Source organism: Chrysemys picta, chromosome 5 (assembly GCF_011386835.1).
Source record: "Chrysemys picta bellii isolate R12L10 chromosome 5, ASM1138683v2, whole genome shotgun sequence".
NCBI lineage: Eukaryota > Metazoa > Chordata > Testudines > Emydidae > Chrysemys > Chrysemys picta.
This window is the reverse complement of record NC_088795.1, coordinates 24,270,996-24,296,096: the sequence shown is the minus strand read 5'-3', so window position 1 is coordinate 24,296,096 and position 25,101 is coordinate 24,270,996.

The following is a 25,101-nucleotide window of genomic DNA, read 5'->3' as shown; positions in this document are numbered from 1 at the left end:
CATTGCCTTTTTGTTTGTTTTAGGAACTATGTTACCTTTTTACCTTTTGTAAACACAGTACTGACATTACATTTACATTTGTCTATTGGAAGGTTGCTAACACTTCCATTCTTTTAAAACACTTTTCCCCAAGAATTAACACATACACATAGCCCATTATACAGTACTTTGGTCTCATTATTCATTTTATCCCAAATACAGGATCCTAGTGAGATGTCTTTACTACAGGGCTTTGGAGCAACAGGCATGGATAAGCATACCCACTTTTGAGGAGTCCACTCCCTCTCTAGCCCACTGGCTCGAGGTCTAGGGGTAGCTAGAAGGATCCCATGTGCAATATGGGGAGTGGGCTAGCTTTCCATAACTTTGCTTCCAGAGCTTGTTGATGTGCAATTTTAACAACAATCTTTCCACTTAACAAATCTGGTCTCACCGCACTGGAGAACATACTGCATCCATTTATATTGATAGGTATCAAACAATGATCTTTTCCTTTGCTTTAACAAGTGTATCAAAACCTTAGTGTTTCCTGATATTATCCAAAACATTGTGTTCCAAGGTGGACAAAGCAAGTATCTGCTTATCAGTACATTCCATAGCTATAGTAGTATGTGTTGTTGTTTTTTTTTTTAACAAATACCCTTGCTGATTGCAGGCAAAACAAGAGGAATTATCCCTATATTTTCATGTGTTTTTGTTCTACAGGCAGGCCAGGTTTCAATGGCTTCTATCTTTTAAGAGTTATGGGGAAATTATCCCACTGTTCAGTCATTAAATCCATGAGGTGGTGTACCTCAGTTTTTCCTCTACAGCAGACCAAGTTTACAATGTCTTTCCTGCTGCATTAAGCTTTAAGTCATACATCTCCTCTGTTAGCCACATGCTCCTTCCATGGAATTCATCTGCATATCTTAAAAATACCTTTCTATACACAATGGGCCTGATTGTTCAGTCACCCTTGTTCACACCCCCTGAAGGCAATTGGTTTACACTAGTGTAAAATGTGCATGAACACACAATCAGGCCCAGCGTCTGCTCAGTGTATTGAGATATTTGTAGGTATATTCATGTACGTGTGAAAAGTGGGGATGATGTTAATCTGCCTTTTAAAAAAATTATTCAGTAAAATATTCTGATAAAATTTTTGTCAGATCCCAAATGCATGTCATAAGATGGAGCTCAGGGACCATATCTACTTGTGTGTTTGTATAATGCCCAGTACAATGGGGTCTCGATTCTGATTAGAGACCTTAGGTGCTTTTACAATACAAATAAAGAAAGACCATATGCACACCCCTATATATTATTTACTAGTCAAAGCGGTCTTTATTTTAAGGTAACATTTTAATTTTCATTGCCATGATCCAACTGAAGTGTATTTTATCAGCCCAGAAAGCTAGCATCATGAGCAATTTATAAGTATCCTTCCAGCTCATCTCATGGGATAACCACTCTTAACTGCTTGGGATTGTGAATGACAGGCTCTGCCAGGATCCATGCAGCTGATTTAGGGCCTGGACTTCACCTTCTCTCAGCAGAAAGTGAGCAGAGCCTGTCTGTCCTCTAGTTAGTTTTTCATTATATAATATGGTATGGCCCTCCTTGCCACCATAGTCTGGGAGAGCCAATTCTCAGGGAAGCCCTGTCATGCTGCACCTTGTGCAGGTTGGAAACAGCAGCAGAGGCATGCTTAAAATGGCCTACCAGCTTCCAGACAAGCAGTATGTCTGCTACTCAGGCTTATTTTAACAAAGTGGGCTGTGTTAATGAGGGGCACAGTTTAGGGTGTGTTACCAGGTGTGGGCAAAGCACCCCAAACTCAGCACTTAACAGACAATGAAAGCTTTCACTGTGCTTACTACTACTATTAATCATATTTACTACAGTAGTACCTAAGGCTCAACCAAGAATAGGGCCTCATTGTGCTAGGCAGTATGCAAACACAGAGTAAACGATTGCTTCACTGAGAAACTCTCATACAGTGCTTCTCATTGCCTTGCTCATGTTCTTCCCAGAGATGGAGCCTTTGCAGAAAAGAGAGAGAGACTGGCTGATTTTAAAGACTGACCCCAATATGCACACAGATAATATGTAGGTGACTATTCAACATCTGTGCATTTATGGGGTCTGCACGTGAATGATTCCAAATAGTTCTAGAGAGGGATGGATGCGTGATCTAGGGTGACCAGACGTCCCGATTTTATCGGGACTGTCCCGATATTTCCTTGTTTGTCCAGTGTCCCGACCTAACATTGGTCGGGACGCGGGACAAACAAGGAAATGCTCCGGAGCCCGGAAGTGCTCGCGCCCCCCTCCCGCCCCGACTCCGTCCCCTCCTCCCCCCATTGGCTCCCTCCCCGAATCCCCGCCTCTTCCCCAGGCTCACCATTCCGCCTCCCTCCACAAGCGCTGGAGGGAGGCCCGGGAGACGCAGGGGAAGTGCGGGGCCGGGGTGAGTGAGAGTCCGGCCTGGCCCCAGTGCAGGCAGGACTCAGGCGGGCGGTTGCGGCTCTGGTGCCCGGGCCCAGCAGCGCGCATGCTGCACCCAGCCCGGCCCCTGGCCAGTCGCGTCTGGGCTGCTGCCCAGCTGGTGCTACCCTGTGGCGGCCCCGGAGTGGAGGCATCAGCAGCCCAGGTCTGTTCATTCCCCTGCGGGACCCGAGCGGGATGGGAGAGCTGGGGCCTGCCCCACTCCGGGGCCACCGCAGGATTGCACCAGCTGGGCAGCAGCATAGATGCGACTGGCCAGGGGCTGGGCGCAGCGTGCGCGCTGCTGGGTCCCCGCAGCAGGCCCAGGCTCGGGGGGTTCGGGCCCGGGCGCCAGAGCCGCAGCCGCCGAGCTTGGCCATCGGCCGCTTCCTCCCCCCGCGGCAGTGGGAGCTGCAGCAGCGGCTGCTCCCGAGTCCTGCTGTCCGGGGGGGAGAACAGCCACTGCCTGGCACCGCGGGCCGCCCCCCTTCTCTCCCTACCGCCCAACTGAGTCCTGCCTGCTCGGGGCCAGGCCGGACTAGTCTCACTCACCCTGGCCCCGCACTTCCCCTGCGTCTCCTGGGCCTCCCTCCAGCGCTTGTGGAGGAAGGGCGGGGTTTTTTTGCCCCGCCCTCTCCCGCCATGCCCCCCTCCCCCACCCGCATCCCGATATTTGACTTGGGTGATCTGCTCACCCTAGCGTGATCACTGAATCCACTTTGGGTATTGAACCCACCCCTGCAGAATATACAGGATATTTGAACCAACAGGTTAAAAATTAGATGGTTCTGGAGAATGGATGGTGGCACTTCACATGCAATTCTTCTCCCAACATCAACAAGACATCTTGGAAGCTAAGTCTCTACAGGACTATCATGTGGGCAGGTGATATTAATGAACATGACTAGTGAGAAATACATGACACAAAAAAGATATGCTCATAGTTGTACATTTGTCTTGGGTAGATCCTTCTCCAGTTTATGTATGAAGTTGTTTTCTGAAGCAGAATTTGGGTAACAGGTTGCTGTAGCATAGTAGGACACTCGGTGTATTCATTTACATATTAATACCCAGAATGCTCTGCCAACTGCACCACATTCCTAAGGCAGTGCTGTCATCTGGCAACAAATCGAAAAAGGTAGGTGTGTTTATGTGTGCACTGAGCTCCCTCCTGCACCGTGCTTGGAAACAGAAGGAGAAAGCCTGCATATTTTCATAAACTGACATTGCTCTTTTGACTAGATGACAGCCCATTCTGAGTTAGGATGAGAACATGCTTTGTATAGTTCTTTTCAAAGCAGTTCTCTTTTAGAATGTGCAGATTTTCAAAATAGGTAAGAAACATCATTTTAAAGCCAGCATGTACCTTTTCTTCAGAATGAGAGAACTAGAGAGAGAAAGAAAAAGAGTGTGTGTGTGAGAATTAGACAGAGGAAGGGAAATCTTACGAATTTAAAGGCTCCCGATTTTACATGGGAAGTAAGTAGAATCTTCTGTATAAAATATATAAAAACCATATACCAAATACAACTAGAGGATGAATGAGCATGTAGTTCAGGTACTGGCCTGATACTTAGGAGATCTGGGTTAAATTCCTGATTCTGCCAGTCTTGTGAAAGTCACTTAATTTTTTTTTGACTTATTTCTTTATCTGTAAATGGGATACCAATGCTTCCTTTCTCCTATTTTTAACCGTCCTGTCAATTTATATCGGAAGCTCTTTTGGAAAGGGAACATCTCTTACTCTGTGTTTGTTCAGTATCTGGCACCCTGGGGCCCTAATTTTGGTTGCAGTCTTTAAACATAAACCTAGCGGGTTTATTCACTTGTTGGGGCAGGGATCATCTTTTCACTGTATGTGTGTACAGTACCTAGCACCGTGGGGCCCCAATCCTTAGTGGGATCCTCTAGGTGCTACTGCAATAATGAATAACTAAACTATATCTTAGGTAAAGTTATTTAAGTATTTGTATATTAGGGCCTGGATTTACTGAAATAGCCAGTAGGGGCATTAACAACATGTTAAATCTTAATCTCTGCTGAGGTTTTTACACACTGCCGCTGAAGATGAAATCAGGGCAGATGCACTTCAAGCTACAGCATCTCAGGGCTTGCCTCTGCATGCAGTTGTTAAGCATTTCAATTACTGAATAGTTTGAACCAAGTTGATAGAATGCATCTGAACAACAGATGATAAATTGGTCAAGCATGAGGAATTCCTCTTTGTTTTTCTTACAATTCACATCTTGGGGACGGGGATTAATATTAATTGCTGCCTCTCTCTCCCCTCTTCCTTCTCCCACACCATAAACATATATTCAGACATGACATATACACACACATCTAATGGTATCTAAACACATACATCAACACATTTATTGGGCCATCTTTTCAAAGAAGCCTCAACACAGAAACACATTAGGTGAGCAATTGTGTCCGTTATTGGCACACACAATTACAGTGACTTTATGTACTATGATCCTGCAAGATAAGGAGCACTGATCCAACAAAGTACTTAAGCGTGTGCTTAATTTTATGCATGAGTAGTTGAACTGAAGCCAATGGGACCAGGCCCAGATTAACCATGTGCGCTCAGTACACTTGCACAGGGTTCACATCTCATTGGGGAAAGAAAAAAAAAAAAATCACACACACAAAACCTACTCAGGGCCAGGAAGGGGGCAGGGTATTGTGTGGGAGGGGACCCACGGCGGCCCTGCATGCTGTGGCAAGAGCCAATGGGCCAGAGCGGAGAGCTGGGCCAGTCCCATGAGACAGTAGCTGCTGCAGGGTAAGCAGGAGGCAGGCTCCCTCTCCAACCCTCCCCTGCTGGGGCCTTCCATAGTGCACAGGGCCCCAAAATTCTTTAATATGGCACTGAACGACACTACTCCCATAGTCACAGTCTCAAAGTCAAGGATGCGATTCAGTGCTTTGCTGGCTTGAGGCCAGAATACTCACCACTTTTCAGAACTGAGCCTAACTTGGTTTGCAGGACCTTGCACATAGAAGCACTTGTACAGAATAACATAGTACTTCCTTGCCTAACTTGTTCGATAGTATGACCCTACAGGCCTATCTGACTCGTGAGTGCAATCAGATCACTAGACATCTAGGATGGGATTTTCAGAAGTGCTCAGCATTGGCCTATCTCAGATCCCATGGAAGTCAGTTTGCCCATTCAGAGCAGAGTCACCCCTAAATGACATCCCTATTCAGTTGCAGGTACAAAATTTGATGCTGTTTAGGTAGCAGAGAAGTCTGTTTTACCTTAGCATAAAAAGTTAAAACCACTATACTTCAGTGTTGTATTCATTAAAAAATATCCTGTCCTATGACATTACAATAGAAGACTAGACAAAGACAACGCACGCTTCTTGCCTTTAAGACCAATAGGAATACACAGCCATGATTAATGACAGAAGACAATTCCCCAAGTGTTTTAGTTTATAGTATTTTAAAAAGGACGCAATTTAGGCTTGTGAAAATGAAGCCACAGTTTGGCTGGTGTTAAGGGAGTTCAGAGCCCAGAAATCAAAATTTAATAATGTGTTGTCCATAAAAACACTTTGCTAAAACTACCACTAGCTACATTTCTATTGCAACCCTGCTTTCTAAGGAGATATTTTGCCTAATTATATCTAACTATGAAGGCAATAGCATCTGATGAGGGTGCCGAAGAATTCTAATGTGAGTTGCATAATGCAAAGACAAAATCAGTTGCAGGATAATGTTAGTCAACATCAGAAGTGTTCCAGGGAGTGGCTGGAAAATAAAAATAAAATAACCCAGCAATCACATACACCATGTTTCAGAGTGGTAGCTGTGTTAGTCTGTATCAGCAAAAACAAAGAGGAGTCCTTGTGGCACCTTGGAGACTAACAAATTTATTTGGGCATATACTTTCATGGGCTAGCACACGAAAGCTTATGCCCAAATAAATTTGTCAGTCTCCAAACAAAGACTCCTCATTGTTTTTACATCCACCATGGTTCAGGAGCAGGAGTCACTGCTGTATTTCTAACGCTGGGTTGATTGTACAACATTACAAGCCGTAGTTTAAGTGCATATTGTAGGCCTGATTTTCAGCGTTGCTCCATTGGCTTGCTACACTGACTGACACCAACTGGCTATTTGTCCCTTTGTATGCAAGCTGAAGGTGATCACAGATGCCACACTTGCGGCAGAGTCACTGGGAATCAGCTGGCCCTGTTTTTGTTTGGCTATCACTTTAACCATCACACACTGAAATAATCCTTAAAAATCATAACACAGCTTCAACTCATGGTGTTAGCAAAAGGTCCAAGGGAAGGTAAGGGACATACACAGACACTCATCTAAACATTAGTGGTGTTATTTAAATTAATATAAATGCTTTCATTTTAAAGTACTATAAACTTGGAACCAACAGTTTTTACATGACACTGAAGTGTAGTGATGTATGAAATGCATTATGCATGAGACCACTGGTGGGGAAAGGTTATCATTTAGCTTTATAAAGGACAGCACCTTTCACCCAGAAAGATCCTAATGCACTTTAAAGACAATGGGCCAAATTTAGACTTAGGCCCCAATCCTATACTAAGAACCATGCAGCACCTCTCTACCCTGGAGGCTGCTGGAAAGCCCCTTTGACTTCAGTGGGGGTTTGTTTGCCCAGTATAGTGATGTAAATTAGATGTTGGTAACTGGGTATGTGAGTCCAAAGAAATCAAGCTAGTAGACCAAATACTGAAGTAGCTAGAAGAGGTGCAGGTTAGGTCTATTTAGATTCTCGTAGACTCACCTTTGAATTTGGTGCTATATTATTATATATTGGGCCAGCCCCTCTGTTTCCCATGGCTACCCTGATGTATACTGACTCACAATCTGGTCACAAAGCTCAACCACTTCCCATTGATGCAGCCAGTTCTGGTGTGGAATGTGGCAGATGTTGTGCACTAGCAACATGACAAAATAAACTTTTCATAGGGGAAAGTGCCTCTTATTCAAAGAGGTAATGAAAAGAAACATAAAAATAGTGCAGAGTACTGTAGTGACATTCATTAAGGAGCAGTCCCTTGTTTTCTGCACTGATTCTTCCAGTAGTGTTAAATGGTGAACTTGCTAACAGTTTGCGAACAATGGAATTGCTTCAAATTTTTCAGAGGTTAATCCTGTTTACCCCTTCACTTCTTGTTTGTTCTCAGACATGATGGATCAAATTCAGACATCATAGAACCCACCTGGCTTCAGAGAAGTTGAATGTTCCTTACAACTGGGCTCATGTTGTTCCTATATTCCACGTTTCCTCTTTCCTGTTCAACATCAGAGTTATTGTCCTGGCTTTCAGCTCAGTTCTATGACAACAATTGCTGCATAAAACGTTTTCATTGTCCATTTGTGATGGCTGACCTTCCTCTTCCTTTGGCACGAGTCTTCAGATTATAGCATATTCTTTCAGAGCTGAATTAATTTCAATACACAAGACTAGAGCAGACTGGAACATGTATCCTTTCTATTCAGCCTTTCTTTATAGACTGTAACTTTATTATGAGGCATTAATTTAAGAGCTTTGAACAATTCATTACTGAAACAGGAGGCCATTGCCAAGTTGTTCTCATAGCTGACACATTTTCTACTACTATAGTTCACTGTGGCTATTGGCCAAGTAAGGTACTATTCAGTGTGAGTAAGGGGCAGAATATGGTTCCTAAGTATTTACCAATCACTGGTGGATAGATTATTATTACTTGGATTACAGCAACAGAAATCAGGGCCCCACTGTGTTAGAGTACATACATATACCTTTGCAAGGTGCATCTTAGTTTGCTTCACTGTTTGATTATGCCCTAGCCCTGCCTTCTCGCTAAGCCACAAGAGGCTGGGAGAAGGCATCTCTCTTTATGACCAAGGGCCCCACTGCACATCCACATAAGGGCCTAGCAGCAGCTTGCGCTGAGTTATTTTCTCTTTAGAAATTAATTCTATTTTTACCCCAGCATTGGAAGCAAAATAAAAAAAAAGGTCTACAATGGAAATTGTTTATTTCACAAATAACTGTCTAGTTTACTGCCATAACTTTCAGAGTCTGTGTAACATATCCTAAACAACATGGCAGCAAAACGAATTCAATCCCGCGGTGGCCCCGGGGCGGAGGCATCGGCAGCCTAGCCCCTTTCGTTCCCCTGTAGGACCCAAGCAGGACAGGGGGGCTGGGGCCTGCTGCCCCCACTCCGGGGCTGCCGCAGGATAGCACCAGCTGGGCAGCAGCACAGACGCGACTGGCCAGGGGCTGGGCGCAGCGTGCGTGCTGCTGGGTCCCCGCAACAGGCCCGGGCTTGGGGGGCTCGGGCCCGGGTGCCAGAGCCGCAGCCACCGAGCTTGGCCATCGGCCGCTTCCTCCCCCCGCGGAGGTGGGAGCTGCAGCAGCGGCTGCTCCCGAGTCCCACTGCCCGGGGGGGGAGGGGGAAGAGAACAGCTGCCGCCTGGCCCCACGGGCTGCCCCCCTACTCTCCCTACCTCCCGACTGAGTCCTGCCTGCACTCGGGGCCAGGCCGGACTCTCACTCACCCTGGCCCCACACTTCCCCTGCGTCTCCCGGACCTCCCTCCAGCACTTGTGGAGGAAGGGTTTGTTTTTGTTTTTGTTTTTGCCCCTCCCTCCCCCGCGTCCCAATATTTGACTTGGGTGATCTGGTCACCCTAGACAGAAGTGGTTTCAAAGAGTGCACTTCAGTCCAGTTAATTCACTTCAAGGGGGGAAAAAAAATGTAATTTCTCCAGTCACAGATGTTACCACCACTTAGCTTTCCCTGCCCTTTCCTACAAGAAAAATCCTTGGATTAAATTAAAATAGAATGCTAACTAACATAGGCAGCCCTTATATTTTTTCAGTACAGTCAGAAGGCTATTACTGCTACATTAAGGACACACAAAAAATCCACCCCCGCTCCTGCCTTGTTTTATAAGCTCAGAACACCTGTTACTCAGTTGCTAACTGAAGATAATTACATTCCAATTATCATGTATAGTTTTCACCTGCAAATTCTTTGATGTTATAGTTTCTCTACTTTAGTCTGTTCTGATTTTCCACCTACTGACAGTTGAGAAACAATGCTTCCTCTAGAGAAATAACTCCTTTTCTACTGTTCTGGAAGCTTTGCCTCAACTAGCATTAGACTATCTGCCAAAAAAAGTACATTCCTTATGGTAACTATATGGAGTGGAAGGCTGAATGGGGCTGATCCTATTTGGTTCATGCTTTGGGATACTGTCTAGGCACCCTGTAACACTCATAACCATAGGAAAGACATTGTTATGGGCACAACCATAAAATCGTGAAGTTTCCCCAGACACAAAGAGTAAACAAATGCACTCATTCTAAAAGTACTTACATTTAGATGAAGAGAGAACAGCAAAACAGAAGAAAAGCGATATCTGTACTGAGCTGTGAGAACATGACAGCAACACTCTACCTGTGGAGAGACTGCTGCCATGTTTAAAGGTGCGGTAGACAAAAGGAGCTGCAATGTCATACCTACATACATTTCACCTCTTACGGACTGTTCTCCTTCCTACCACATCCAGCACTCACGTGGGGCTTCTCATATCACAGTTACCTGGGGTAGCAGAAAGCTATCAAGTGTGATCAGGAAAAAAGACCTGACCCTCTTCAAGTTCCTGCCAGACGGGTCTTCCTCTTTGACCTTACCAGTGGTGATCAAGCATTCCATGTTATCCTTTAAACTTTTCATTTAATTATGTTTTTTGCGTGTCCAAGTGCTTGGATACAATGCTGGAAAAGCAACCAGGAAGCTTTCCCCTCTAGGAGTTAAAGTCTTGTAAGCTCCCTGTGGTGCTGTGTTTCCACCTCTCCATGGAGATCTTGTATGGAGCTCCCTGGTCCCGCTTCAGCTTGCCTGAGCCATGCTGTCTTAGGCTGTACATCAGCCAAGCAGTGGAAAGGAACACTCTTTCCAGCCAGGCTGTAAAGGGATGGGAAACAGACTGTTGACATCCTCCTAGTATTGAATTAAAAGGACTCACAAGTGGACTGGGAATCTTCCATCTGTTTCAAATCTCCTATGGAGGGAGTGACATAAAAACACTGTAGGATACGAGGGCAGGCCCCAACGTGGGAGAAAGGTGGGTTATGAGGCAGCAGCCATCTTTTAGAGCTGTTTACATATCTCAATTACAGCCATCTACTTCAAGGCTCAGATTTTTAAAGTCACCTAAGGGATTTGGCTCCCCAGTTGGGAACTGGGAGTCTAAATTGTTAGACAGCTTTGATATTCTGAAGGGAAGGATGGTCCAGAGCTTTAGGCGCTGCATCACTGCCACGAGTAGTAAACTATATATTCCAAACATGGTTTGAATGTCTTCCATGTCTCTGTCAAACGTCCTTCAGATTGGATGACCTCACTGAAGTCTTTCCACCAAGCTTTTTTCCCACCCAACATTTCTTCTGTCACATCACAGAGAAAATAACTAGTTAGTGTAAAATTTTCAAAAAGTGCCTCAGTGACTTAACATCCTAAGTTCCATTTTCAAAAACATGTAAGTCACTGAGCCTAAGTCCTATTGACAGACAGTGGGACTTAGGCTCCTCTTAGTGACTTATATGATGTTGAAAATTTTACCCTTAGTCTCTGTCAAATACAATTTTACTACGTCAGCTGTTCCACCACTAGGTGTCCTCTGTCAATCACACTATCAGTTGAATAGAGGATTGCATTATCATATTATTCTTAACAGTTCTGAGCATCAGCTAGACACAGCTGTACAATTTTTTATATTCAGTCTTTGAAAAAGAAAATGAGAATCCAAATTACCAGTAGTAAATGACTTAATGATTACATTATAGCAGCAAGACTCATTGGTCTATAAATAGCCAGAACCAGAGACATAGTTTCTCTCCCATTAAAATTTGTCTTTTAAAAAAATGCACCTATTTCCCCAGAATAGCCTCTAATTGCTTATTGTGCAAGCCTGATGCCTTTGCTTTTGAAACTTTGCCTCGTAGGCCATTATCGGGAGACAAATAAAAAAAAAAAAGATTTTCTAGTCTCAATTCTAAATATTTTTCTATTTGGTCTGCTCTGGTTTTTCACATGTTTTCCATTCTTTGGTCTTCCAGCACAACCCAATTACTGTTAAAGTGATGTCATAGAGTTTAAGGCCAGAAGAGACCACCAAATCATCGAGCCTGACTTCCCGTACGTCACAGACCCAATGGCAGGGGACTGACTAGGTAAAATATACTCAGATAATCCCAGCAAGTAACCCAGACACCCAGCTGCAGAGAAAAGCAAAAAACGAAACAAACCTACACACACTCCCCCAATGTCACTGCCAATCTGACCTGGGGAAAAAATTCCTTCCTGACCCCACATATGGGGATCAATTTGACCCTGATCTTGTCTTATGGTGCATTAGTCCATGGGAGGGGGGTAAATTCTAGTGTGCACTGACTGGTTACACACTAACTGACCTGTGTAGACTCTGCTGACATGCACCAAAAGTTCCCTGGTGTGTGTTAATGTGGTCCTGTTTCAAACTGTACTACATTAACTCACCCTAGAGAACTTTCAGTGCATGATGGTGTGCTCCATAATCGGCCAGTTAGTGCGCAACCCACACGTGCCCACCAGAATTTATATCCCTCTAGTGCAGACTAATGCATCATGTAGACAAGCCCCGAGAAAGACAGGGAGATGGGAAGGAGAAAAGGAAATGTACTGAAGACCAAAACATTGATTGTAGCAGAGCCATTGACAGGGAAATAGTGGAGAGGACTGCATGAATTAAGCCCTTAAGTAGAATTATTTTAGACATAACAGACAGGGGGAAATGAGAGTGTGTGTGAGAGAGAACTGCAGAGTAAAATGGGAAATATGGAATAAAATGTGCACAAAACAATCCTTACAACAGCCGCTATTAATCAAATATTTTCCTATTTTACAGTAAATTGGGTGGGTCTAATGGATATTCCATTAACATTGCAGTTTGCCAATCTGATTCTCTCTCCTCATCTGCATTGCACCTACATCATCATCAATTGCATACTTGTCTTCTGATTACCATAAATTAATCTACATTTATTATTCCCCTACCTAAAGAAATAAATATGTTGAATATTGTGTTTCTTGCTCACAGATGTCACTCTCATACAGTTGGTAATAAGATATGGCCAGAGTTACCATCAAACTTCCCTGAATATCACGTACTGTCCCCAAAACAACAACACCGTTTGTGGGAGTATCCCTACTTTCACAACGTGATGGCTCAAAACCACAAATGCTTCTGGGACAAAACCAACACCTCAAAACTCTTTCCCCTTCAGTAGGTCTTCTAGGAATAAACATAGGCAACATATGGAATGGGGGAGATTTAGATATTATTAATCCTATCTTCATTGATGGCCAAGAAATAATAATTAAACTTGTCCATATCTAATAGACACCAAACTTAGAAAAATGAAAACAAAGTTAATTGTTTGAAATGGGTGAATATGACACAAACTGAGTGGTCAACTTAATAAATGACATGAAAGATTGTTCCAGTGTAGGACACTTGAATTTGAAAGATTAGAACTAAATGGCCATATTAATGAAAGTCTCGACAGAAAGCAATTGCTATTTTACAAAACTGCTCTTCTAAACCATACCTCATACATAATCTACACTTAATGAAGACTTCTTTCATTTGTAAATGTAATTGTCTTAGCTCCTTAGATACATCACTATATGAACAGCAAGTAAATATTCCTTTCTGGCTATAGGAGAATCATATATTATATATGTCTCATTCAAACCATGTATGGGTAAATCAACATTTGAGCTAGGAGATGCGATTCCCAGCTCGGCATAGACATACCAGTGCTAGCTTTGCTTGAGCTAGTGCTTAAAAATAGCAGTGTGTCTGCAGTGGCATGGCGGTTGCTTGGGATAGACACCCTGAGTACAATCCTACCCGATCCCTGGGATATGTATTTGGGCGGCTAGCCCTAGCCTCTGTCCTTGCTGCCATGGACACGCTGCTATTTTTAGGTGCTAACTCGAGCAGAGCTAGCACGGGTAAGTCTATGTAAGCTGGGAATCACACCTCCCAACTCAAATATAGACATACCCTATATGTGATTCAGATATATTTAGAACATGTTGCACTAAGGGACTGAAGACTTTAGGATGATGGTTTTGGAACAAAGTAATATGGTTTTGTTTTCTATTATTATACATAGGCAGGGCCGGCTCCAGGCACCAGCCCACCAAGCTTGTGCTTGGGGTGGCACCTGGAGGGGGGCAGTGCGGTGCTCCGGCTCCGGCCGCCAGGGAGAGCGGGGCCACGGCTGGGACTCGCCGCCCTCCCCTGCCGCTCGGGGGGGGGGGAGGAGCGCGGCCGGAGGCTTTTTTGCCTGGGGCAGCAAAAAAGCCAGAGCCGGCCCTGTACATAGGAAATTAAATGCATTTGCAAAATGACAATATCCAGGTTGCCTGCACAACCATAACTGAGCGCTCTCATACATATCTAGAATGATGGTTTTTAATTGTATGATCACAATTTCCCTCCCCAACAAGTCTTCTTAAACTAAAACAGACAATTTAATTCATCAGACATGTTTTCCCCCCAATTCACTAGAGTCTAGAACTAATCACTTCTGAGAGCACGTTTCTCTGTATTGTGTCTTTACAATAGAGCATTTTTCTCTTAGTCTAGTGTTTACATAATCAAGCTAAATTCTGGGATCCTTTTGTTTTGATTTCCCAAAGGTCACATGAAATACTGTCCATTATTTTGGGTCAGTTCAGTCACTGGTATATTAAGCATTGTATTAAAAGATATTTGTATACACATTAGTCAGTTTTGAACAAAGAATATTTACCAAAGGAATGCCTCCAAGAAATTCTCTGCAAAACATTGGAAGTCAAATTTAGCTTTACAATTCGTGAAATTCCCAGAGGCACAGGTTTATTCTTGTTATTATGACTCAGTAAACTATAGTTTTTATTATACTGGGAAATTGTTCATAAGAACCACCAATGTGACTCATATTTTTCTGGCCATTATAAGAGATGTCTGCAGAATTAAATGCAACTAACATGGAGGAACTCTGGATACCAAGATCAACAGGTGACCATTAGCAGAGATGTCAGCAAAGTCTACTATTTTACTTCATTTCTTACTCTACCTTCCAGAGGTGCACAAACCTCAAAATGTTCATAGATTGATTCAGTTCACATAAGCACCTCAAAGTCCTGATGCTTTTCTGAATTTCACAGGTCTAAATCACTAGGCTGGAATACTTACTAGGTAAAGCTGATGGGAGTTTTAATATTTCATACTTCTGAATGGACTGGAAATGCCATGAGCCTTTCTTGTAGTTAGAATTGGTCACTCATCTTTGCTAAAAGCAACAAAGAGTCCCGTGGCACCTTAAAGACTAACAGATATATTGAAGCATAAGCTTTCGTGGGTGAATGCCCACTTCATCAGAGGCATCTTTGCTAAAGACTCAGAGATTTCCACTGATCTTGAGTATCTGCAAGGTAAAGTTTTACAGTTCATCTCTTATAGTCTAGGGTTACCATATTTTAATTTTTAAAAAGGAGGACACTCCATTGGGCCCCGGCCCCACCCCAACTCCGCCCCTTCCCCACCCCAACTCTACCCCCTCCCCTGAACGCTCCACCCCCTGCTCCTCTCCCTCCCCTGCTTCCCGCGAATCAAATGTTCGCGGGAAGCCTGAAACAGGGAGGCAGCAGGTAAGCTGGGGCGGGGTGCGGCGCGGCTCAGTCCGGCCCCCCTGGCTGAGCGGCTCCCTTTGGCGGCCGGCCGGCCCAGGCCAAGAGGCTCTGGCCCCGGTGTCTCCTGCCTGGCTGGGGCCCCCGGGCAAGTGCCCGCACCCCCGGCCCAGGACTGCGCCGGCCCCTGGCCCAGCACCACGCCAACCCTGGTCCCGGCCCCCGGCCAAGTGCCCGTGTCCCAGGCCCAGGACCGCGCCGGCCCCGCACCCCCAGCCCCAGCCCCGGCCGAGCACCGCGCCAACCCCGGTCCCGGTTCCGGCCCCGGCCCCCGGCCAAGTGCCCGCACCCCCGGCCCAGCCCCCGGGGCGGCCCAGCACCGCGCTGGCCCCGCGCCCCCGGCCCCAGCCCCTGCCGAGCACCACGCCGGCCCCCGGCCCCGCACCGCCGCGCCCTACCTCCCTATTTTCCCGGACATGTCCGGCTTTTTGGGATTTCCCCCCAGACGGGGATTTGAGGCTCAAAAAGCCGGACGTGTCCGGGAAAATCCGGACGTATGGTAACCCTATTATAGTCTGTCTCTCCTAATGAACTTTGTCATCATCTGTGATGATTGGTACAATGTGTTGAAAATTTACTCATTCAGCAGGTTTCTCGTATTTATTAACTTTATAAACAACAGTCTTATACTCTAGAATACAACCTTACATGGATGAACAGCATTCAGTACAAAATATTTAGCTGTTAAGTTTAAATAGCTGCCTTGTTTAGCCCAACATTAGCACAGGCCCTGCAAGTGATCATAATAGAACACCTTGACCTCCCAGCTCTTCCTCTCCCCAGATTCGTAGGAGGAAAGATGCACTTTGCAGTATGCCTGGAATGTGAAAGAACCAATTCATACTCAGGCTGATCAAGGTGGAAAGTGAGTTCTAAAATTGAGAGGGATACACAGAGAATGCACTGGCAGGGGCCTCTTCTCATGTCAAATGAGGGAGCTCTGTTATTGGTACCTACCTCCACCAATTGCAACTGTGGTAAGTATGGCATGAGAGGGGATGCTCTCTCTCAGGTAACAAAGCCATTTGTGCAGAGCCATTTGTGCTCTATAGGTATCTCTAGAGCTCTAAAGATACCTCTATTACTGTAAAAACACCTTGCATTCTTATTGGAAATTTACTGGCAGCTAGAAACATGATTTTAGATTTCTTCTTTCCTTCTAGACTGACTCCCTGTGAATATTTTATGTGATTTATTGTGCTTAGGCCTTTTTGTGTGTAGAAGGAGACAGAAGATCATCAGCCAAATCAATATGTCCTGATGAGGTGGGGGAGATTGTTAAGGTCCCTCAGATATTGGTCTCCTTATCTGCTTTTCCACATTAACTGATACGTTGTAATAAGAAACTCTAAATCTTGGAGCCTTAGAAACAGTTTCCACTCGTTAACGATTAAAACTACTGGAAGATGCTATTTTAGTCACTCACTATTACCTTCCCCCCCCCAACGTAGAGAAGTCAGCGTGCTGTCCAGCCATACTGAAAACCATCCATACTTTCCCTTCGCATGAATTTAGTAATCATGAAAGGTGCTCTACTGACAGCTCTGAAGACCAGAGTCCTCTACTAAGCCACAGAACAGGCAGTCTCTGTACAAGCATCCCCAGTGTGTCCTTCCAGTGTTTCTAAACCTGATCTGCAAGGGACCGTCTCTAGCTCATACAGGGTAGCTCTGTTCCATACATGTTTAGTCCTTGGCCTCCATGCTAAAACTGCCAACCAGTGTGCCAGTGTTTGGAGATATGGGCATTTGTCCCTTGGGAACTGGACCAAGACAACCAAATTAATTGAATAAAACATGTCAAACAGCCATCACTACCTAAGCACTAAAAGGAAATTGGAGACATTAGCTGTACTAGTATGGGATGTGTGTGTTAGTGTAGGAAGCTGCATTCTGTACCAATAACTTAAAAAATTGGAGACCAGCCATCTCTTTTTTTGGTCTATTAAGTGACCAGTCATTTATTGGCTGAGGTGCTTAAGTTGCTAGAGCAAATACAACATTAAAGCAGGAAATGTCACTAAGGGTGGGAAAACTCAATTTTGCCAAATGCAGAACCTACTCCAAAGTTATTTGTTGTTCTTGCACTTCACACAGATCTCTGAGCGTTCGAGCTTTTGGACTGCTCAGGCAGAAAGTGTTGACGTGCTTTGGATCAACTGCCATAGCTACACACCCACATCCAGCACTGCTCTCAGTTGAAAAGCCAGAAGTTGCCTTTCTTTTCTTAAATTAAATTTTCCTTGGGGAAAAATTGTTTAAATTAAAGGAGGAAACAGTTTTGTGAAACCCAAAACTTCTGAAGAAAGTTCCAGCAGTTTTGGAAAAACTGCAAGGTCTCTTGTCACTGCTTATTCCTGTAAATCTGGGGACGGTGGTGTCTGATGACATGCCAGCCTGTGCTTACCACCGGTTATTTAATAATTGGTCTCTGAGTGTTCAGTTGTGTCCTGCTCGCCAGAAGCACGACTTGTGTTTGTGCGGATCCATACTGTGCACTTTGAAGACAGCCACAGTGACAAAATATTTAGCATAATTAAGAGAGGGTATATCTATATAGCCATACTCCAGGAGAGGAGTTACTTGCCCTGGTCCTTGGCAATACATTCAAAAATTACCTAGTCAGTTTCTAATGCTCCTTTATGTAAGCTACTCCAATCTGTCTCCTTTTCAAGGATCTCATTTTATCATCTGGTCTACGAAGGAGGCTAAAAACCATGTAAATCAAGCAAAAGTCAACACTGCAATGCACATCCGACTCAGTTACAATTTAGGTTGGTTGCTATTAGGAAAGCCAATAGCCCTTTAAAAAAATGGCTGCAATGTGTCAAAATAAAATGAAATGCGTGCAGAGCAGTGATCTGAGCCTGCATAATGAGCGGCAGAATCATATTCCATCTCAGATACACAATCGTACAGAAATATACACAACTGATTACACTGCAACTCACACAACTGTAAACTAAAGTGTATTAGCCACTTCAGTGCTGGGTCTCCATCCCTGCATTCAGGCCATTTTAACTGAGGTCACACAAAGGAGAGCTACAGCTCAGGCTGCCTAAATCGTGTTGCTTTTATTTTGCCTGGGTTTTGCAAACGAAGCCATGCAGCTTAGATTTGCAGAGGTTCACAGCCCTTCACTTTCAGGTGCTTGTGAGCACAGAAAGGCTAATTCAAGTTGGCCCAACCCAACCCCTCCCGCCCCCCGCACAATTGGCCAGTTCCAGGCACAAACTAAGGCTAGGTCTACACTACCCGCCTGAATCGGCGGGTAGAAATCGATCTCTCGGGGATCGAATTATCGTGTCTCGTCGGGACGCGACAATCAATCCCCGAATCGACACTCTTACTCCACCAGCGGAGGTGGGAGTAAGCGCTGTCGACGGGGAGCCGCAGAGGTCGATTTTGCCGCTGTCCTCACAGCGGGGTAAGTCGGCTCCGATAGGTCGAATTCAGTTACGCTATTCGCGTAGCTGAATTTGCATATCTTAAATCGACCCCCCCCTGTAGTGAAGACCTGCCCTCAGATTTAATGATTTCCCCTCCCACCCCCCCAGGCTATTCCCCACCCCCAGAGAATGCAGACAGAGCATACCACTCAGCCTAAGTGATCTTATGAGGGGAGAGGAAAGCTCTGAAACCTCTCCTAGTTCATATCTTCTGGGGGAGTTAGGTATCCTGCTCAGATGTAGTAGTCAAAAAATTCCCATCCAAACTTTTAGTCAGCAGAAAAAGACTTTTTGACCAAAACAAAAATTTTCATTTGGGTCATTAAAAAAGAAAAGAAAAATGTCATGATATTTGGGTGGGGAAAAGCCCACTTTCACCTTTTAAAAAAACTTTTTTCTACTTGGTAAGGTGCTGTGGGGGAGAGAGGGAGAGAGAGAGAACACTTACTCTCACTTTTTTATTCTCCCCATATCCTTTTTGCATGTGTGCCTTTGTGTGTGTGCATGTGAGAGGTGGGGAGAGGGGCAGTTAAAAAGTGAGAGAAAGCAGAGGTATTTGTAACCAAAATTGAATCTTAAAGAGTTGAAAAAAAATTCATTTTGAAATTTTCTCTCGGATATACTCCCCCTTTTTTCTGACCAGCCCTACTGCTCACCTCTTCTACTGTCTGCAGGAATGCTGCTGCTCCCACCTCCCATCCTTCTCTCAAAGCGTGTCAGGCTTGCCTCTTCCCCATCTTGTGTAAGTTTCCTCTTTCGGCTGCTGCCTTTGTCTCCCTGAGGCCAGAGTTCTATACGTGGCACTGAAGGGAAACCCAGGAAATGACTTGTAGTCACTACCAACGTGGGCTGGAATTCAACTTAGTTGTCCCTAGCTAGGGCCTTAAACTAATTGAGTCAGAAGCAACAGGGGAAAGAACCAGACCTGCTCCACTGCTGCAAGGCAGCACAGCCTCCCATCCTGAGAAACTTGCTGCTCTTAGGAAGCAGCAACCCCACCATGCCATTCTACCAAAGTCTGGTTTTGATATCAGGGTAGATAGATGAAATCTGATGGGAGAGGGAGTCATGCACGGCAGGGTGGTGCGGCGTGGGTGTTGGGAAAGTTGTGTTGGTTTGCAGAGGTAGTCATGGGTCAGCTCTGGACAAGCCCAGATCATCTTAGGTTCACAGGAACCTCCCCCCTCACAGCCATAAGCTTGAATAAGAGGTTCCCATGAATCTTATAAGAGTTTAACTAGGTCTGGTTTCTGGTTTGTCTCAAAACATCTACCTAACGCTTCTCAGGACATATTTTGTATATGTGTACACACATACATCAGTGGTTTCCTGAGCTGAAATCACCACTCTGAATAGTACTTGATGTGAGAGCTGGAGCTGAATTTTTTTTCCAGCAATCTGAGTAAGAAAGTGTGACTGGCTCCAGTGGAGTGCTCGCTGTAGCCACCAGATGGTGATGTAGTGTAAGTAAAATTTATTGCAATTAACTGCTACCCGCACTAGGTGATGTTCTATGTAGAGCATCCATCTTGGTAAGTAAGCACATTAGGCATAATGTCTCTGAAGTGCGCTGCCCTTCAGGGTGCACCTTTAGTAAAGTTAACTATCTGATAGTGCTGGATATTTTATCCCCCTCCACATTCTTTTTGTGAGCATAATATATTTCTGTCACAATTCAGCATGGACCCAGCTCAATATGATGCACGCTTTATTCTTCACACCCACCCTTACTTATTTCTCCACTCATGTCCTGAACAATGTACCCAGACAAAACTCCTACTGAAAGTATTAGTTTTCCCAGCATGCAGAATGACAGAGTACTGTATTCACTATATAAACTGCTGCAGGCAGTGAGGAGTAGTTTGTACCATGTAACAGGAACAGGTATGAAACTTCATTGGAACCTGAGTCACTGTTACTATAAGCTGATTGAATGTGACTAGCTAAAGTCGGACTTCCTGTGAGTGGTCTTAGCCTTTGTGGAAAGAGTGCTCCGGGACATAACCTTCTCTCCACCACACATCAGCTTTCTCATCAGAGTTCACAAATGCTTAACCATCTCAGCTGACATTAGCAGACTAGCACTGAAAGTCCTGAGAGAGATCTGAGCCTATTTAAGTAAAACTGTACTTGAACATTTTAAGACTTAATAGAAATTCCTCCAGTTACTTTCCTCTTCTGTAGGTGTAACCCATGTCTTTTGGTCTTCAACCCAGGAGATGTTCTGCCACCAAAAGCAGAGGTGGTTGAGTGAGCACCCTTGTTTCGGTTGCTCTGCTCATACTCCAGTTCCAACACATTACAGCCATGCAGACAGGTGTGAACTAGGTTTCTGAGATGACCTAACTTTTTTTAGGACACATTAAATGAAATACTCCTGCATTTTCATTATGCCCATTTTTGAATACCATAAAAAGAGTATGTCTCTGCAATATCACCATAACTGTCACGGGGCTGTGAAAACAGGTGTAATAGGGATATTGCATAGATTCAAGCAGTCACAGTAATTTCCCCCCAAAATGAGTTCAGTTTTGCTGAAAGGGGTTGTATTTTACCACTAAAGTTCATGAAAACAGGACAATTTCCTAATGTGTATTGAAATGCAGAAGCCCTCCACCATTTATGATTTCACTACAAGTATTTTGCTCATCTCTAGTGAACACAAGGGGACCTGATCGGTGCATAGGACTTGTTCTGAGCCTCTGAATGAGGAAGAGTGCAGGTTTGCCGATGATAAAGGAGAAAAGAAAAAAAAGTTAAAGTGATTAGGAAGAAAAAAAAATCAGATGTTTGGCCAGACTCCATTTGACATGGCTGCAGGGCATCCAAGAACAGATATTGAGAGACAGTCTGAGATGCAAGGCTACACAAAGGGGTAACAAAATTGAGACAGACAGGTAAATTTGGAAATCAAAGACGGGGTGGCTGGTACTAAGGGAGGGGGAAGAGGACATCTAGCAAGAATGAGAGTTATGGTGTCTGGGTAGAGGAACAGGTGTGAGGTTCACCAGAAAGGGACAAAGGGGAGAAGAACAATAACGAATAGCTCAAACCTTCTCCCCAGGTGTGGCTACTCCTAGGATTCCCCTCATGACTGTGCAGCCTACACCCAAGGTCCCCTCCTCCTTGGAGAACCACTCCCTAACCCAAGTTGGGTAATGAATCCCTTGCCTCAAGGAGTCAGCAGAACCCACTTAATCCTTTCCAAGCAGATTTAACACCAGCTAACATGGCAAACGCTCATTCCTATAAATCAATCATGTATTCAATTGTTTGGTTTTTCTTTATTCTAATTACAGTATATAACATTTAGGAGGAGAACCAGCAGACAAGATCATCACAGAAGCCCTGAACACAGAGAAAGTGAAGCAGGAGGGAGTGATCCGCGGTGCTGAAAGCCGCAGAGTTCAAAGAAGAACAGAAAAATTGTTTCTTAGAATTTAAATACTAGCAAGAGGATGCTGAGCTTCGTTCTCAGGTTTCAGAGGAACTGCAACTAGCCAAATTATGAGAGTCACCAGAATGATATGTGAATAGTACAACGGCACATATTCATCCGAATGGCTCGGAATTAAATGATCTGCAGTATACATTGTGTGGAGGGGGGGGGCAGAGAGAGAAATGAAACCATTGTCAGAAGAGCTCAGCATCCACAGCTGGAGTTGGATTTCTAAGAGAACTTGGCTTGGCTCCCATTTAGGCACCAACGTAAGTGGCCAGAGTTTAAGAAGAGCTCAAAGGACCCTGGGGCCCTTTTGAAAATCTGGCCCCAGTTGTGGTATTGAGCACTTGAAAATCTGGAACTACAGCACTCCGTCTTCCCCTGCTCCTTTCAGTTACACCAGTCTGTGTAAATCCATTGTGTGTTTAGTCTGTCTTATAAGTGACTTCTTTGTCTAATACAATATGTTGTGTGTGCTACAGGAAAGGGCAAAAGTTGCAGAGTTTAAATTAGACGGAAGTCAGTGGGAGTTTCTGCTTTCATCTACATGGGTGACTTTGTCCTGAAGTGTTTAACTCCCTTTAACTATTTATTTCATCTGTACTTCAAAGCCATGCTATTTTTCAAGAGCGACAACTTAAAAACAATGGGCAATGTTGGCCTGCCTCCATCGAAATTACTGGTGTTGTTCCAGGTATCTGAGATCGGCTTGTTAGCTGATATAAAAAGAATTTGATTTTCTAACACTGTAGTATAAAGAGAGGAATAGTTTATTCAGAACTTAATATCCAGCCATTGATTCTTCATATTTTAAATCTGGAATCTGCAAGAATCTCCTTAAACTAGGAGGTTGACTTAAAAATTCTGAAAGTAGAAGAACAGGCCTGAAAATACTTTAGGGCTCAACCTCACCACGTATGTTAAACTCTCATTTACATTAATGGGAGCAATATGTTCTGTTTATAGAAACATGAAGATGAGGTGTACATTTGTGCGCCTGGATCTATGGTACGGGTTTTAAAAGCACTTAAGTACAGACAGACATGCCAGAGTTGGACTCATTTATAATGGATGCACATTCTGGGTCACATGTATCATGGGCTATTTCTGTACCATGTAAAAATGGAGAGAGCTGAAGCTGCAGTTCCATTCATATATTTATAATTTTGAATGGACAATTGCTATTCCTGCCAGGCAAATTCAGAGAAATGGATTTTCTAAGGAATTTTTTGCTACTATGCTATATCTTGTATGCATCTAAATTAAAGCCTCTTGGTCATAATCTGAGCAAACTAATAGACATTCTAATCACTATTGATTTACAATAAGTCTGATAATGAGCTGCTGGAAGAAATTTACTAAGCTGCACATAAGTGCCTGGAAAAGACTCAGTCAGTTTACAAAGGAGAGAGAGTATCACTGGTAGGGGGAAAAAAAACAGATAAACAAAAGGTATTATGGACAAACAGTCCCAGTTTTCATGGTGAGATAAATTCTCACTTTGCCACAAGTGTGAGTAATAGGTAAAGTTTGTTGTCCCAGGAGTAAGCCATGGACCATATTGTGACTCCAAGATTCCTTCTGAGGGGGGGGGGAGTGATTTGTGCCAGCCCCATACCTGGTGCTAATTTCTCCCTCCTCCACATTGGCTTAATTATGATAGCTGCCATGGTGAGGGAGGTAGAGCCAAGGCTCCTCCCACTTCCCATACCTGTCCACCCACTCCCCACCCACCTGCACAGCCCTGTGGAGACTGCTCTCCCCTCCCATGCTGTTACCAGTATATAGGTAGCCCATCCAGGGGACTAATGGCACCCCATATACCCCCTTATTCCCCTGAGGAGGCACACAGGGCAAGTAATGATCTCAACATTTATTTTGAGAAGGAAAAGTTACCTACCTCAGAGGCAGACTGTATAATAATATGGCAAAATGCTCTTTAACTTTGTTAAATTTGCAAACATCGTGTTGCTGGAGGGTATCTTTGATGGTCTCTTTGTTCTGGGTGTATATAGTCTTTTGCCCAATGGGGGCTGGCCTCTAGGCACTACTGTAATACAAATACATAATGATTAAATAATATATATAAGAATATACTAATAATAATGTAATAAAATAATAAGTCTACACACTACGCTGGTTGAATAACATTTATTCTCTAAATTTCACATTATTTTTCAAGTACATTATTTAAAAAGATAAATAAATCTAGGTCATTCATTCCTCTTAGAGATTTATGCCAAGGATCCAGGGTGGGACAGAGAATCTGACCCATAATCTTTGATCTCTTTATCAGGAAGTTTTTTTCAAGTGTCATTAGCTATTGTTTTAAAGAGAAAAAGATACTATGGCTCAATCCCGCCAATGCATATGAACATCTTTACACATTAGGAGTAGTCCCACTGACATCAACAGGACTAGTTAGAGTGTGTGGAGTTGAGCATGTGGGTAAATGTTTGCTAGATCAGGCACTGAATTGCTCGTCTTTTTTCCCCAGGTCCAGATTGTCAGATAAATTGGCCTGGGCTACTGGCAACGGATGAAATTCACATCCTTGCTCTAGCACCTTTAAGGCAAGTACATGGTTTAAAGCAGAGAAGAGGGGCTCTCCAGACCTTGGACCTGGCCAGGATAGGATTTCCTTTGTGCAGGAACTGAAGAAGACTGTTACAGTCCAAGGACACCCTTCCAAGCCTTAGAGTAGTGTTAGCACAGAGCTTCAACAGGAAAGTCAGAAAGGAATCCTACAAAGATTGGAAACATAGACAAACTGCTAAGGAGGATGTCCTAGGGTGCATCGCTCACCGTTGGGCTAGCATCTCCTTGTGGTACTCTGAGGATTAGCTGAGGCTGATACCCCTCTCGTCCGCAGCTCAGACACCATCAGTCTTTCTCTACTATCTGCTTGCAGCCTCAGGAACCACAGCATCCTCTTTGTGGTTCAACTCTCCAGCCATG